This window comes from Phoxinus phoxinus, assembly GCF_949152265.1.
Source record: "Phoxinus phoxinus genome assembly, chromosome: 15".
Lineage (NCBI taxonomy): Eukaryota > Metazoa > Chordata > Actinopteri > Cypriniformes > Leuciscidae > Phoxinus > Phoxinus phoxinus.
Window position 1 is genome coordinate 15,745,913 of NC_136890.1, and position 16,601 is coordinate 15,762,513.

The 16,601-nt window shown below is 38.1% G+C and overlaps 1 long non-coding RNA gene across 1 annotated transcript in view; it reads right to left on the bottom strand.

Annotated features, from left to right (window-relative positions):
- Positions 1 to 16,353, bottom strand: part of LOC307012156 — a 58,343-nt gene extending 41,990 nt beyond the window's left edge. Inside the window, exon 1 of the long non-coding RNA XR_013800576.1 lies at positions 16,230 to 16,353. This is a non-coding gene — a long non-coding RNA (uncharacterized lncRNA). The remainder of the gene's footprint in view (positions 1 to 16,229) is intronic.
- Positions 16,354 to 16,601: the final 248 nt, after the last annotated feature.

Consider the following 16,601-nt stretch of genomic DNA (forward strand, 5'->3'; position numbering starts at 1 on the left):
CGTACACAGACACATTATTATTTTTCTCTGTCTGGCTGCGAATGTTGTGCTTTTTGTAGAAGACAAGGGCAGATCCGTATGCAGGTTTATTTGTGGTGCACGGCATCTGAACTAGGTTTCAAAGCCGCCGCTGATTCCACTGTAGGATCTGTCTGTGGTCCTTAATGCATCTTAGTCCCCTTTTGAGTCTAGAGAGAACTGATTAAAAAGCTTCTTTTGCTAAAGGTTGCTTTATTATATGCTCTTTCAACCACCAAGCGGGTTAGTGAACTTCATGCTTTGTCGGTTCATAACCACTGTATGCAGTTCACCATGGTTACCCGAGGGTGACTCTCAAAACTAATCCAGCGTTTGTGCCTAGCGAGTCAGCTCGTCTGTAAACAGGTGGATTTACTGGCTATTCATCCACCACCTTTTTCCTCATCAGAGGAAGAGCGGCTTCACTGTTTATGCCCTGTCGATGCATTGGGTCACTATGTGTACAGAACAAAAGCACTAAGGAAGAGTAATCAGTTATTTGTTTTCATGGGCTGATTCTCATAAGGGTAAACCTATTTCACATAAGTACTTGTCATACTGGGTAGTGGAAGCTATTATATTTTATAATAACATGGACCTCTGTCCTCCTGAAGGGCTAAGGGCTCATTCTGAGGTATGGCTACCTCATGGGCACTGTTTAAGGGCATTTTGGTTCAGGACATTTGTGCGGCAGCAAGTTGGGCTTTCTCCTCACACTTTTTTTGTTTACGTCTTCTGGTTTGTATTTCAACAGCATGAAGGTAAGATCGTCTGGACTTATGAATAAACTGCTTGTTTTAAAATCTCCGAGGTCTGCTGACATTATGACATCTGCTTCAAACATTACAATGCTCATGATAACTTTAGTTAACTCTACAATAAGTAAATCCACTTCATCAGCTAATTACTCCTTAACAGCGATGCCACAGAGCTACCACAAAAACAGAAGTTCGAACACAAAAATCTAAAGTGGCTGCGCACTTGTTTTTCTGGTGCATATGATCTATAAGACTGTGAAGTTCCTCCAGTAAAGGTTTCCAGCCCTAAGAGACTTAGGGACTTAGGAGCATGTGGATAAGGCAAAGAAAAATACGTAGCAACTCTTCTCATCCCTGTCCACGCCTGCTCTTCCTGCATAATGTGCCTTAGCAAACGCACACACACACTTCTCTGTGTTTTTTTTACCTTCATTTATTCAATCTCTTTCCCTTCAATACTTGCTGGCCAGTCTAGTGTACATAAGATGGCTATTCTCCTGTGTTTCCTCAGAGGGGTTATAGGTCAGCAGCAAAACACATAGACACACACATAGAGAGACACACACCAACACACACATGGGGGTAGAGGTCAGCAGTGATTAACACAGTGAAAGGGACCTTTCCCTTAGAAACAGCTCTCTCAGTATCAATCATAGTCAGACCCTATTCAACCCTAATAATGGCAGAATAGATTAATGAGTGTCTCTCAGACAACACACACACACACACACACAAGGAGACAGGGTTTATGTTTGACATATGAGCATGTGTTATTTTGCTTAGGTCTGATTTAAGATGTGCTCATATGACCACCATGTTATAGGGATAGTTCATCCAAAAATGAAAATTCTATCATTTATTCACCCTCAAGTTGTTTCAGACGAGTTCCTGTGTGAATTTATTCCTTCAATGTAAAAGAAAAGGTGAGGAATATTCTGACTAATCTTAAAACATAATTAAATTAAATGAAGACTGGTGCTGTAGGCCTAAAGCTTCAGAATGACAGTCTTCTGAAGTTATATGGAAGCTTTGTGAGAGGAACCGACTGAAATTCAGTGAGCTGTTAACCGCTGTAACTGGATCGGTGAGTGAGTGACTTGAACTCAACAACCAGATAAGACTGATTTATGAACAAATCAATCTGGTTGATTTGAACAAATCTTTCAGATCAATCCATTGAATCATTAAAACTGATTTGAATGAATAATTTACAGATTTATCAGTCATCGCTACTACTCTAACATTGCTTGAACACGCTAAGAATAACTAGGGCAAATGTTTTTTTTGTCACTTTTATAGTGTCTTTTTGACATTTTGGAGCTTGACATTCCCAGCCCACATTTACTTTCATTATTGCACATTTTTTCAAGGATATTCCTAATTTATATGAAGGAAGAACGCCTCTGCCAGCACTCTCCGGTGATGAGAGGCGGTGTGTGTGTGTGTGTGTGTTTCACAGAAAAAATAAATTCATACAGGTTTGGAACAACTTGACGGTGAGTATTTTAATTGTGTTCTAATCAAAATAAGCTTATTTGACCACCATATGAAATACATAAAACATCACACTTCAGCACATAAGTCACATAATCAAAATAGTATTTTTCAGTAGTAGATTGTTGAATCGAAGATCAATGTGTACAAGATTGAAGACCCCACCCATCCTCTCACCTCCCCCATCTCTGCTTTCTTTCTCTACGTGTCATCATACGCTGTCAGGAGCGGCCATTACTCAAGCGGATTATCACCCACATGTCTGCGAACACACACACACACACACACACACACACACACACACACACACACACACACACACACACACACACACACACACACACACACACGGCCCCCACCCTATGCATTCATCAGACATACTTTCCAGGACAGTAAAACATAGTGATGAGGATGTCAGTGGCTTCAACTGGCTTGGATCCCAAATAGAAGGGGACGTTCTCGCAACCTTGCGCAACGTTCCCTAAAAGTTCTCTAAAAGGTGACAAAAATCCCAAACCTTTACAGAAGATTAGAGATGTTCCTAAAACGTCCTCTTTTGGTTCTAAAAGTGCTGCAGTTCAAAGTTCCCAATATGACTTTAGGGGGACGTTACATTTTGGTCACATAAGAACGTTACAAAGTGCATTTTTGGAACGTTAACAGAATGTTCCCACATGGTCCACTGTTGATCATTTAACAATGTTCCCAATATGACTTGGTGGAACGTTCCATATTGGTTATTCTATGGTCACACATACAGCAACGTTACAAAGAGGACATTTGGGACGTGAACAGAATGTTCCCATATGGTTCCCTGTTAGTCAGATGGACACGTTTCATTAGGGACTGCACTGCAACATTTCCTCCTGATCCATTTCGGTAGCACAGCAAGATCTGTTGGACTATTTTACTATTTTATTTAACTATCTGAAACAAATATGAAATTAAATTCAATGAGTTTATTATTTATGATAGTAATCATTATAAGTAAATAATAAACTGCTGTCAGCGTTAACGCATGCAGTTAATTTCAAAATCCTTAACGCATTATAATACTTTAACGCAATTAAAGCAAATAAATTACAAAAGTATGTGAAGCTGCGTCATTAACGTAATTTACGTAACACAGTTGAAGTCAGGAGGTTATCAGACCTTTTTTATCCAGTAATCGAATTCATTCAAACAATCAGTCCAAAACAGCGCTAATATAAAGAAGGCCAGGCTGATTACATCAGATCAGAGAGAATAGTTTAAAAATAAACATTGTTTATAAAAAAGATCAAGTGAAAAATAAGCAATTCTCTACGCACACCTAATAATAATACTAATAAAGTCCTGAATGTTCAGTGAAAGTCCACCAAATAACCCCCCACCATCCTCAAATACACCTTATTCAAAGACACACGTGTGTTTTTACAAGGAAACAATTCAGCCTGAAGGACATACTGTATGTGAAAGAGGAAATGGTTCCTAATACAAACTAGCACTGAGATACCATACACAACATTTAAGAGCAGTGAACTGTAGTAAACTTAAACCTGCATTCTTAATGTAAGCATCACTATTATTACAGTTAGGGATTTGAACAACCAATCGAGATATTCATTTTCAAGCAATCAATTAATTATAATAACTGTAGCAGCAAATCAGTATTATAATGATTTCTAAAGGATCATGTGACACTGAAGACAGGAGTAATGATGCTGAGCCATCACAGGAATAAATTACAATTAAAATATATTAAAACAGAAAACAGTTATTTTAAATTGTAATAATATTTCACAATATTACTGTTTGTACTGTATTTGAGTTCTTAAGTCACTACTTTCAAAAACATTAGAAATCTTAACAACCCCACACTTTTAAATGGCAGTGTAAAAATATGGGAAATGTGCAGTCTTCATAGAGCTCTGCATCACACTGCTGTAGCAAAAAGCCTCCTAAGTGATCCTGACCACATATTTAATCATTTTTAGCTTTCTGCATGTAAGGGCTTTGGTCAAAACAGACAATGTATTATGGACAAATGCGCTGTTGAGATTGCTGTCAGCAGCAGAGAGGTAAAAGCTTTGTCTAACCTCACAACAGAGATCCTTTTAGACTAATAACAGAGGAGAATAAATATCTGCTCAATGACAAAATCCCCCCAAAGCCTCTTACTCTGAATATGTTTTACTTCATAATGAAATACATTATGTATTGACGTATCCATCAGAATGCAAAGCCTTTAAGTCCTTTAGCAACCTATTGTTTCATTGACAACTGTTATCCTACAGTAACCCCTGTCTTGCAACCAGAAATCCTTGTCACAGATTACAGCCGTAAAAACTCAATAACCTATAATCGTACAGCAGGGAACATTCGGGACACTGTGAGATGTTTCAGCTCAAGAATGTTTGCGCTGATAGAAGATTAGATCAAGTTCATTGGGGTTCAATGGCCTCGGTCTCTTTACATAACCCTGTGTAAAGACCAGGGGCCCTGCTTGAGCATCGAGGGGATTGGCCCTGAAACATCTCGGCTCTGAGATAGTAAACACTGACCTCTCTGGGGAGTTGTTGGGGTTATTGGCTTCATATTTGTGTGTGTGTGTGTTTAAATGAGTACATTGAGTGTGTGTGCGTGTGTGTGTGTGTGTGTGTGTGTGTGTGTGGCGGATTGACACTTCAGCTCCGCTGGGGCTCCTTGGTTAATTAGTTACTGGTTTAGGGCCGGGATCAATCTTCCTGCAAAACACACATGCACAGAGAGAAAAAAACAAAACAAGATAAAGCCACAATTCGAAAGACAACATGAAATGGAATTCGCAACAATTTCGGAACCAACACAGTGCTAAAATACGGTTTCTCACACTACTTATTCAACAGCAACATCGCTGCTGAATTTGCAGTACAAAACATTCAGCGCAACCAGTATTTTTCTAAAAAAAGTTTTAGTGAATCAAAGACACAGAAAACCAATGTAGTTCAATTCTTGAACACATGACTGTTGAACCTATTATTTTTAGTGAATCAAATTGGTGTATGCAAATATTTCATAATAAAATGCAAATAAAAAGACTATTTATGCATAGTGCGGCCTCTCTCCTGTTCTAAATAATAAAATGTATTCTTTTGATCCTTTTTATGCTACCATATTCTCTGACATGTTTGATTATTCTAAAATGTAAGATCTTTTGGGTCTCTTCTGTGCTGTATATCGAGTGGATGTAGGCTATTTTCCATCTAAATTGATTATGTGATGTACCTTGGTATCAAAATATGTCTGTTTCACAATTGCATATTGAGTTATTCTGTGTGCCTTACAAGGGCCATGGTGACATAATAAGACCAGCTAGGCTAAATTATCTTGAGTACATCATTAAATGGTTGCAAGAGATGTACAAATAACTTCAATATGCTTTGCCTAGTCCCTTCCTGTTATATGTAAACATCTTACTTCTTTTGGGCCTTTCTTTCTCTGTATTGTATCTGTTAGATACAATACTTTGGATATTAATACTTATCTTGAAACTTATTTGCTATATTTTAATTATTAATTTAATCATTATAGTGCGATCAATGAAGTGAATCAAACACCAACCCTGCATCCCAATGTGCATGTTATCCATATGTGAGATTAATAAGTGTGTCACAAAGCATGGTATCCTGAAAAGCTTATTCCAAAAAGTCCCCGGAAGCTCTAATATTTCTGGCAGATTTTCAAAGTGTGGATCTGTGCACAATCTGACAGCAAATATTACCCACAACGCACTGGAGAAGGATTCGGTTTAGAACTACAAATAAATAAATAAATATTTATTTCATATTATCGGTTTTATATTCCATTGGCAACAACATTGTGAATTCGTTTGGCTATTATATTAAAATCATGCAAAAAAACGTCCAAGTTCGTTGCATAAAAAGACCCACAACCGGCAGATCAACGTGCTACTTGTGTTCTCACCAATATGGTAGGAAGAATTGTTCTAGCATCTGTTTAATAGATGCACCGATCGAACGGCCAGGGTTCCGAGCCAATCCGTTTTGTTGTCAGCGGCACAGGCAGTAACGTTCTCGCTCTCTTCTCTCTGGCAAAATGACACTCAGCCACCTCCTCTTTGCTCCGTTAAACGCACACAAAAAAGACTGAATAACTAAATTCATTTTTACAATGAATACTATCCAGTGTTATTTTACACATTTCTGTAGTAGGCTATTTCTTATCTGAATATACTGTATACCCACCTGAAAACTTAATAAACTTAAAAAACTTAACTTAAACAAACTGTTATTTCATATATCTCTTTATTCTATTGCATTTATTTGTGCTGTTGTTTGAAATTTGTTTATTTGTTCTTATTTTATATGTTCTTTTTTATGAAAATACAATTTTGCATTGAAGAAAGTAGATTTTTGTTTGTATATGCTGTCAATTATAGTTCTTTGTACTTCTCTTGCAACCATTTAATGATGCATCTCTAATTTTAAAGAGTTTTTCCTAAATCGGCAAGTTAGAAGCTACTTATAGCTTTAAGATGTTTTGAGAATACGGCCACCTGATATCTTGTCACTATATTATAGATATATTAAATTACCATCTGGGAGATCATTCATGTGAGCAGTAAGTAATCTTGGTCAACAATCGGTTATGATCAGATAGTACAGCAGGAAGGGTTGTGTGATGCTCTCAAAACATATCCTAAATTCACAAGAACATAAGATGCAATCTATTCTAGAATGTGTTTGTCTAAGAGCAGAAAGTATAGTCTCTAACTGATGGGTTTTGAACTTGAGTTGTTTCTTTTTAGTAAATCAAAAATACAAAGAACAACCAGCATAGTTCAATTACAGAGCAAATTACTAATGATATTTTTAGTGAATCAAATAAATACAGCACAGTGTAGTTAGATTCCCCCCCAACAATAACTTTTTTTAAATAGCTACTATATAGTTATTTATAGTGAATAAAATACTTGCATTACAACTAACTGTGAGACTTTGAAAATATCTCAGAATTGCCGCTGCCGAACATTTGTAATTAAATTTAATATTCATTATAATAGAGGCTAGAGCACAGTAACACCAGGAACATGATATATTAAGAAAGTAAATACGATTTCATGGTGTCTTCAGCACTAGTAGAACTAGTACTCTGACTAACCGCAGAATTCATTTGCTCTGCTGTACTCGGCCATAAATAGAGATAATTCATTTCAGAACATAAATCGGAAATGAATTCAGCACACACAGAGATTAGTAGGTGCTGTTAATGAATTCCTCTACTCATAACGAGGAAGCAATAATCCTGGTTTCTCTGTGAACAGAGATGAGTGTCATGCAGCTCCAGCCTGCTCTCAAATTTATGTGAACATTTGACAAGGCTGTGCGTGTTTTGTGATAAGAGTACAGAGTATTTTCTCTCACTTCACAAACATAAACGCATGCATGTGTAGACACATTCAACTAGTAAAAAAAAAAGAAACAATTCAAAAGAGGAAGTAGTGAGAAATCAAGCAGGAGAAGCAGAGGCGGTTCATCCATATTAGACTATGAAAACCCCTTGACATTTCCCACTGGCAACATACAGCTGACGTGACCTTTCCCCTGATTACACAGTATTGAGACACACAGCTTCGAGGAACTTAGAGGAACATTATTGCAACAGATCTGTGAGCAGAATTACAACCAATTTTAGATGCTGTGTGTCATTTTTTTGACTACCATAATATGTTTGCAGATATGTAGTAAGCATGCTAAGTTCATATACTTGTTTCTCCGAAAAACAATTCTACTGTTAATTCTAATTCAATTATTCTACTTTGAAATGTGCCTTCCGTGTCAGAATGTCTGTTCCTGTTTTGGTCTGTATGATCTCGCTCACTGCCAATTTACAATTTTCCCATGATGGTGGAAAACACAGCGCATTGCAGCCATGAAAGCCAGCAAATGAACTGGGTCAGAGATCGCAGATTCTACCCGACCTAAAAAGCCTCGGCATCCACCTAAAACTCTCTATAGACCTTACACGCCAAAAAAAAAAAAAAAAAAAGCGCACAGAACCTTTCAAATTTTGTGTTTGAAGTTCCGTTTTCTGCAGTAGCTCTGTATATTTCTATGGCATCTCTGTGGAACAGTAATCGGCTGGTAAAGTGGATTCACGTATTAAAGGGGTGGTTGAGTATGATTTCACTTTTCTAACTTTAGTTAGTGTGTAATGTTGCTGTTTGAGCATAAACAACATCTGCAAAGTTACAACACTCAAAGTTCAAAGCAAAGGAAGATATTTGCTTTTAAAGAAAAGGACTACAACAAACAGCTGGTAGAGACTACACGACATTCCTCCGGGGTTAGTGACATAGGCCCTATGCACAGCTGCACTATTTCCTGAACTTGTGCAGGCTCCTTTGTTTCCTGTCTGCCAGGATTGGCCAAACTGATTAATCAGTGTCTGACCAACAACAATAATCAGACACACCTGGATTAATCAGTTTGGCCAATCAGACAGGAAACAAAGGAGCCTGCACAAGTTCAGGAAGTAGTGCAGCTGTGCATAGGGCCTATTAGCAAGCCTAAAATGTACATAAACCCCGCCCCCGGGAACACACAGTCCATGTTGAGAAGAGGAAAAGTTGTTGTATAAGAGCACATGTGAGTCAGCTCAAACTTTAGCATCCATCTTTTCACATGCAATAGAACGTCACTGTGTGTGCATCTCACAACAGTTCCTATACGAGCGATTTATAGATTACCATGACAGAATATGCTAATTGAAGATGTAAACTCCACATCAGCAACATAAATTCATCAACTAACCATTCAGAGACGTCCTGTTGCTTTCTACATGTTGTCCCTTCTTCTCGAGTCTCTCCATCTTTGTCTGACTCCGTTTTAACATTAAAGGCAGAACAGTTTCTGTCATTTTAGTGTGTCTGCATGAGGTAATCTCAGCTGCTAACACACATGAGCTCTCGAAACCCCGCCCTTTGCAGCAGCTCATTTGCATTAAAAGGGCCAGACACAAAACGGTGCATTTTTGCAAACCCTCAAATAGTGACAACTTTAACATGCTATATAAAAATATCTGTGGGGTATTTTGTGCTAAAACTTCACACACACACTCTGGGGACATCCGCGATTTATTTTACATCTTGTGAAAGGGGCCTTTTACCACCCCTTTAAGTTCACGAAAGTTATCATGAGCATTTAAGCGGATGTCATAACAAATGTCAGTAGACCAGGAAGATTTCAAAACGAGCATTTCATTCATAAAGGTAAGATCTTACCTTACCTTCATGCTGTGGAAATACAAACCGGAAGACAGAACACAAGGAGTGCAGCACTGAAAAGGGGCGGGGCTACATACAATCTATGACCAGAGGCATATTAAAGGTACAAATTGTTTTATAAACACTTATGAAACTCTCTTCACATTCTGATAGCAATCAATAATAGAAGTGTTCTAAATATTAAAACATGTACATATATCTTCTGTAGAAGTTTTAGGACCAAAAAAATGGTCACCCCAACATAGTTTTACAAAATCCTGTGAGAAACCCTGATCATTCTATGAACTTTACTCCAGCATATTACAACAAAGTTTTTAAGTCAGTAAAGCCGGTAAAGCCAAATTAAAATCTACTGGACGAACCACATTTGGGCTAAGCTTCGAGTGTTTACAATGTCTGGCTCAGCCCATAGCTCAGCCCCTGGTTCACGCCATGTCTTAACCATAATTACAAGATGGCAACCCGTGACGTTTTACCAGGAGCTGTTCACGCCCTTAGACTCTGATTTATGTGTTTCTATGTCAACACTATTAACGCATTTCACATTTCGGGGCGTTTCAAAGTTCAAGTTTGGTGAACTCTGATCTTCGAATTCGTATCATGTAAAGACATGTGACCAACAAAAGATCGATGAGCCACAGCTTGACCTCTTAGCTGAATTAAAAGAACGCTCATTTTTTGCAGTGAAATGAAGTAAATTGTTTACTTTTTGGATTTATTATTGTTTGTTGTATGTTTAATTTATGTGACGTCATTTCACGACAGTAGTGTCTGTAGAAATTTTGCGTGCTCAAAGTCTAGTGTGACTGCGGCTTAAAGGGATAGTTCACCCAAAAATGGAAATTAGCCCATGATTTACTCACCCTGAAGCCATCATAGGTGTATATGACCTTTTTCTTTCAGACGAATACAAAGTTATATAAAAAAAAATGTCCTGGCTCTTCCAAGCTTTAAAATGGGAGTTGAATGGGCACCATTTTTTTTAAGTCCATACAAGTACATCATATCCATCATAAAAGTGTCCCAAACGGCTCCGAGGGGTTAATAAAGGCCTTCTGAAGCGAAGCGATGTGTTGGTGTAAGAAAAATATCCATATTTAAAACTTTATCGACTAATGGCGAGTTCTGACTGCACGATTTAGGCCCGATTTTCGCTCGCCGACAGGTTTTGAGAAATCGTCGACAAATGCCCAAAATCACAGGCAAATCGGTGCTCGTTCACGTGAGTGACAATCACGCAGTGTGAATGAGCAGAGACGCGATCTGAGAGAATTGCCGACGAGTCGATGACGGCCGTGAGATATTTGGCATGCTAAATATCTGGACCTGTCAGCGATTCAAAATCCTTCTGTGTGAAAGTGTTCTGACTGAAAACTACATCGGAGATGACCGAGAGCCAATGAGAGAGCGAGATAGCAGCGGGGAGGAGTTATAGACCACATATCAGTATTTTAATATATATATATTTACAATTATATCAAACAGAAACAAAGCACAAACATTTGCTTGACCAGCAGCAACAGCAGAACATTGCAAAATTATTTATTTACCCCAACTCTCTTTGCAGAACACACAGTCCTTGCTCCTCTCGTCTCCCCAACCATTTCCTCCTGCATAATCTGTTTTTCTTTTTCTCCTTTTTACTGCAAATCAGCACACATACAATTTTGATCACAATCTTCTTGCGGGCTATCATTTTTAATAACAATTCCAGTCTCACGTGAGAACTCCCATCTCACACACATGTGATCTTGCGTTATTTCCTTATCACTTCTCGCGTCTGTTTGTTTGTGAAACGTAGTTTGCGGACCAGACAGAAGTTGTTGGCGATTCTTTCTTTTGTAAAGTCATGCAGTGTGAAAACTCCTGTCGCCGATCCATTGTGCAGTGTGAACAGCAGCAACTGATTGATACCACAGATAGTCGTGCAGTGCGAAAAGAACAGTGAGCCGACTACTTTGAACATCGTGCAGTGTGAATTCGGCATAAAATAACTAGCTTCCGGTAGACAGACATGTGCATCGATTTACGGCGAAAGGGTAACTCTTGAACTTGACGCACAACGTAATGATGAACGCGGTTGCCCAGCCCGGTTTGTTTGAACCGCGAGAGGTGTCAAAGCTTACGCTACTCCTACATCCTACGTTATACATCGTCAACTGTTACTCTTTAGGCGTAAATCAATGCGTATGGTAAAAAATGGTTCCCATTATAAAACTTGGAAGAGCCAGGACATTTTTTTCATATAACTCCGATTGTATTCGTCTGAAAGAAGAATGTCATATACACCTATGATGGCTTCAGGGTGAGTAAATCATGGGCTTATTTTCAGTTTTGGGTGAACTATGGGTGGTTTAGCTCACCCAAACCACATGAGCGTCGAGTCGGAGGAGGAGGATGGGGTTAGGGAAACAACTCTCTCCAATATTTAGAATTTGGACTGCAGTACCTATTTCAACCTATTTCAATCAATATTACATACTGCACCTTTAAAATACATGAGTGTCTGTATGCATGTAAGTGCAGCTCTGTTAATTGAGTTATCAAAGCTACTAGATATTCTGCTGTGGTTATCAGTTATCAAAGCTACTAGATATTCTGCTGTGGTTATCAGTTATCAAAGCTAGATATTCTGCTGTGGTTATCAGTTATCAAATCTACTAGATATTCTGCTGTGGTCCTCAGACCAACAGAGGGAGATTGCTTTTATACAGCAGTTTAAAAAAAACAAACAAGAATTTTAAATTAAATAACACAATGTTTTCAGATATTTTCTCAGTGTTTTTCCAACAATGAAAATAGAATAACGCAAAGCCCAAACAGAATAAGCTGTTGCACTTCCATGGAATTCATGTCTTTGAAAAAATAAAAAAATCAAGTTTACACTTTGGAAATAACAAAATACACTTATGGAAGTTTAAAGGGCAAACTACAATTTAAAATATGTTGTAAATTTTTATATATTATAAAGTGTAATTTATTCCCGTGATGGCAAAGCTCCAGTCTTCAGTGTCAAATGATTCTTCAGAAATCAATATGCTGATTTTGTGCTCAAGAAACATTTCTTATTATCAATGTTAAAAACAGTTAACTTAATATTTTTGTGGAAACTGATAATTTTTTTTAGAGGATTTTTTTTAAATGAATATAACGTTTAAAAAATAGTATTTATTTGAAATAGAAATATTTTGTAGCATTATACATGATGTCTTTGTCTCTTTTGATCAATTGAATACGTCCATGCTGAATAAAAAAATGACTGACCCCAAACTTTTGAACGTCAGTTCAAGTCTTTCCTTATTAAAAGTTTATCCAAGCATAAAGGTTTGGACCATAGACTTCCATTGTGAGTGCTTGAGTGTGAACATTTTTGCTTGAGGCGTAGGTTAAAATTATTTTCCATGGTAATTGACAGCATGTCAGAGACATGCTTAGCTGATATTGAACCCAGAATGTTCCCCTAATATATCTAATGTAGTAGTAAAATAAATAAATAAACAGTTTAACACTACATCCAATCAAATGCACCACCAGGAATTGCTCTTTACATCACTGGCTCTTTAAAAACAACTCTGACAACACATTTTTTCCCCAACTACGGTCTGTCAAATCATGCTGAATAAGTGTGCTTGCCCCAGGCCTCTCTGGTAATGAAATTGTGAAATGGCCTGGCAAAATGAGACTCGCCTCTTTCACACACACACACACACACACACACACACACACACACACACACACACACACACACACACACACACACACACACACACACACACACACACACACACACACACACACACACACACACACACACACACACACACACACACTGCAGAATTAAATAAGATCAATGAGAGTAGCTAACTGAGAGTACAAGCAGGCTCCATGAGATTTGAAGCATGTCCAATAAATAACATCCTACCGTGACACACACACACGGCTTGAAAAGAGCCCACTATTATGACACACAGAGAGTGGGGAGGGCCTCCTAACCTTTCACCTCCATTTGGCAAATGTCTGTGTTTGTGCATGTGTGTGTGTCCGTGTGTAACGGGGGTTTTGTGGACAGAGGGGGGTGCTGCTTAATGATGTCTACTTCCAGATAGTACTAGTACCAGATAACACATCTCTCTCACCATTACGTGTGTGTTTTTCCTACAGATCATGCTGTTAAACATTAGCTATTTTTATCTGTCTGACAGAATACTATTCTTCTATCTCTATGTCCCATAACACCACTCTACAAACTGCACTCTTCCATTAAACATCTGTTTAAAACCCAGCAATATTTCAGAGAAACCCCCCTGACAAACATGATCAGTAAATGTCAGCATCATTTGATGTGTTTTAAGGAAGGAAGCCATTGCAAGGAGTAATTCGGGTCAAGTGACTCTGGCTCTCTGCCGTTCCCTGGGTAAATAAATAATAAGAGCTCTAAAAATAACCCAAGCTCAAACGCTATGATTTTGCCAACACGAGCACAGTGACAGCTTTATATGTGAGCTGAGGGATTATGGGAGAACCGAAGCTCTGATGAGGCAGATACTTGTACGGCACAGCTCATAACGCTAAAAAGACATGTATCGCTCTCTCTCAAAATGTAAAATACCTCAAATGGAATCATATCGTGTTATTTATTATTATGTGAATTAAATGTTCTTTTCACATTACCTAAAACCTCATTTGAAAAAAAAAGCTTAAAGCAGCCTTAAATTTGCTGGTCTTAGTTGGTTTAATCTGGTATAAACTGTTTTTATGCACTCCAGTGATTCTCAACCACTGTGGAGGTCTTAGCAAACTTACAGAATATTTTCCAGAGTGTTTCCAATAAGTCTTAAAGGGGTCATGAAATGCATGAACTTTTTATAATGTTTTGTGAGGTTCACTTATAATTTTACTGTATTAAAAAAACTCATAATTTAGAAGTAAGAAGCTCTTTTCCATCCTGTTTTCGACCCTCTCTTTCAAACACTTGGTTTAGATAGCTGTGCTGCATTCAAGATTGTAAGTAAACGCACACTGCTATGATTGGGTAACAGTTTTGCATGATAAAATAATTAATTCCCGCCATTACACGTCGTGTGAAATAGTTTTGAAAACATCCGATGAATGTCTTGGCTCGTTGGCTGTGTCTGAAATCGCCCCTTATACCCGTAAATAATGCACTATTTTAAGGGACAGCCATTTGTACTGGTGTCATTAACCATAGTGGATATTATCGAGTGCACTCATTCAATCCCACAATGCATTGCAATAATGAGTGTACAACCGATGTAGGTCCTGTCCCAAATGACGCACTTCATGTGGACTTTCGGTCTCGTGGACTTAAATTGCGCGTGCTCGCTGAGTCTACGAGTCCGTAGACCGTCCCATTCATCATTTTAACGCTCTGAAGTGTGCTCAGCAGCGCCCCCTTTGTACCCTTGAAGCGGTCTTCCGCGAAGCCCGCATAGATGCAGGCTTCACGCACTTTAACTACCCAGAAATCCTTGCAAATTTGCGAAAGGCCAATCAGACAACGAATGGGAGGAGCTTTCGCTCACGTTAACATGAGAAGAAAATATTTAAGTGTAAATATCATTATGATTTTTATGACCTATGTGTACATTTTACCAGTTATTACCTACAGTTTATACAAACCAGTGGTTGATGTCTCAAACATACATATATATTTATATTTAATATAAACATAAATAGTGCACTGAATAATAGGCTACGATCGCATTATGATTAATTAAATAAATAGAACTGAATGTCAGGGCTTTACTGAGTCATATGTAAATGTAGAAATATAATATTTAAACAACAACCGGACCGTCTTCCTATTTCCGGCGTGGCGATTGAGTCTGTCCCAAAAATACCTCTCAATGCGCCCTCGTGCACTCGCGCAAAGGGCCCTATAGGTCTGCACTACATGACGTCACCAAAGTGTGGACTCTGAGGAAGTCCACAAGTCCGGAGTGTGCCATTTGGGACGGGGCCGTACACTCAATGGCTTCAGAATACCCATAATGCATGAATTCCAGCATCTCGCCAGAAGATGGCGCCTGCAGCTGAATCATCCATCCATTCATTTTCCGAACCGTTTTCATCAACTCCTTCAAGTTTTAGCAATGTGGGAATAGTGAATGAGGGTATGAGGGGAAATTTTTAACACAGCCCTTTTTACATAGTTGAAACATTTGCCAACAATGTAAAAATTATAGTAAATAGTTTAAGTTACCACAGTTATAATTGACAAAGGATGACTTTTCGTTAAAAATGAATTATGAATAAATGTAGGCCTACCATTGTTTGTCACACTGTCAAGTCTTATAGGCTATTCATAGTTCATCCTTTTCGATAAAGTGACGTCATCTGCAGTGTGTTTTATCAAATGAAACATGTTGTAATATCTTACTGATGACAAAACAGATGTCTCTCACTTAAGCTTTTATTCAGGCTTACAGCAAATGGCTTAGATCAAAAAAATAAATAAAATCAGCGTTCTCTACGTGCTTTCTTCCAAATCCGATAAGCCAACACATTAACAACATAAATGCAGAAGAAAAGAAAAGAAGAGCAAATCACAACCATCACAACTATTCAGTTTGAAGTCCTGCATGCAGCGCTACAGTATAAATGCTCAGCACATATCAAATGATCTGTATCAGACAAAGATATAGTGACACATGGCAAAAATTGTTACTCACACTTGTGTGTTGCGATATTATGTAGTCGTCACTGCATATCTAGTATTTCAGTCTCTCTGAAAAGTGTCTTGCTGACACGGACTGGACTGGAACTTCGTTAAAAATAAAGTTTATCCACGCTTTCTTAAAGGGAAAGTTCACCCAAAAATGAAAATTCTGTCATTGATTACTCACCCTCACGTCGTTTCAAACCCGTAATCCTTCGTTCTTCTTCAGAACACAAATTAAGATATTGTTGATGAAATTTTGATGAAAGAGTATTCTCGTCCCTTCATAACATTAAGGTTGAACCTGTAGTCACATGGACTATTTTACTGATTTCTTTACTAACTTTCTGGTAATTGCGTTGCAGAAAGCTCTTGGATTTAATAA